The sequence below is a fragment of the Falco peregrinus genome, unplaced genomic scaffold (assembly GCF_023634155.1).
Source record: "Falco peregrinus isolate bFalPer1 unplaced genomic scaffold, bFalPer1.pri scaffold_58, whole genome shotgun sequence".
Classification (NCBI taxonomy): Eukaryota; Metazoa; Chordata; class Aves; order Falconiformes; family Falconidae; genus Falco; species Falco peregrinus.
The window spans coordinates 66889-68436 of record NW_026599622.1 but is presented as its reverse complement, the minus strand read 5'-3'; positions in this window follow the sequence as shown (position 1 = coordinate 68436).

Below are 1548 nucleotides of genomic sequence, written 5' to 3'. Positions count from 1 at the left end.
ATCAAACTAGCTAAAGTGCAGTCACTGGGGAATATCTCGGTGCTTGTAAACTTTAATTTAAAGAGTGCTATGAGGCTGGATTACCCGATAACCAGAACAATTGAAACAGCAGTATAAACCCTCTTTTTTGAAGGAAGACTGCAGGTCACTTTGAACAGCATAGAATCATAGAATCATTTAGGTTGGAAAAGTCCTGTAAGATCATTGAGTCCAGCCATTAACCCAACACTGCCAAGCCCATCACTAAACTGTGTCCCTGAGCACCACATCTACACATCTTTGAAATGCCTCCAGGGATGGTGAGGCCACCCCGAAACTTCCCTGGGCAGCTGGTTCCAGGCCTTGACAACCCTTTCAGTGAAGAATTTTTTCCTAATGTCCAATCTAAACCTCCCCTGGGGCAGCCTGAGGCCGTTTCCTCTTGTCCTATCCCTTGTATCCTTGTTGGATCTGGTAGAAATGATCCCCAAATGGCAGTGTGTAAAGGATTAATTTAAATTCCAGATTCTGGTTGCCTGGCATTAGCAAAAATAAAGCTTTTGTGTTATTTCTCTTAACAGTTAAAAATTAGATGCAGGAAAAATAAAGAGAAACACTAAGTACTGCATTTCCACCCCCCCACCCCCCCCCCCCATTTACCTTTTGGTAAGACAGAACTAATTTGCTCTCCTATCTGCTGTGCATCCTGGTGCTGAGCTAATCTTTTCTGTGCCCTAGATTGTTATTAGCCTTGCTTGCTTATTACTGAAAGATTTACTTTCTAGGACTCCTTTTAATTCCATTTGCTCCTACACTGCCTTTTGTCTTAAATGTTATTTTTTTGTAGTGTCCTTTGAAAGATTCTTGGCCTTTTCTAACCTGGGACAAATTTATAGTAGCCTGGTCGAGTTTTCCTAATCGTTAATGATCTTCCCAGCAGGATATGTTCTTTGTCTTCTTCCTAACTTGATTCAGGACACATTCTGTTTTGAAGTGCCCTTACCCTTGAGCCATTGTGCTGGGGTTTAGTGGATTGACCCAAACTCTAGTAGATTTTTCTTGAGGCTTTTCTGTGTCACTTTGCACAGCACTGGTAAGATACCTGCTGTCAAAGTGCCTGCATTTTAGTAATAACTCCTTGGCGTTGTTAAAGTAAGTATGTTTAAATTTTCCTTTGGCCGACTCATCTGTTTTAATTCCTTAAGTATTCAGATTTGTTCTGAGACAGGTCGAGGAAAGGAGCACTTGTTCTTTACAGAGGATGAAACAGCAGAAATAAATGTGTAAATAGGCATGACCATTAGGCCATCAGGGGTGTTTCTATGAGTATGCCTGCTATGCCCAGAATGGTGTAAGAACAGTAATCCGCTTTGCAGATTTGGCTGTATGACCATATCACTGTGTTTAGAGGTGCAGGCATCAATAGATGCAAGTGTTTTCACAGAATTAAGAAAACCATCTTGTCCATGCAGTCCAGCCATAAATGATGCAGAGAACAACAAATAATAGAAAAAAAAATGTCTTTTCAGAGGCATATGAGTAAATAGAGTATTCTGTGCTGTCCTGTAC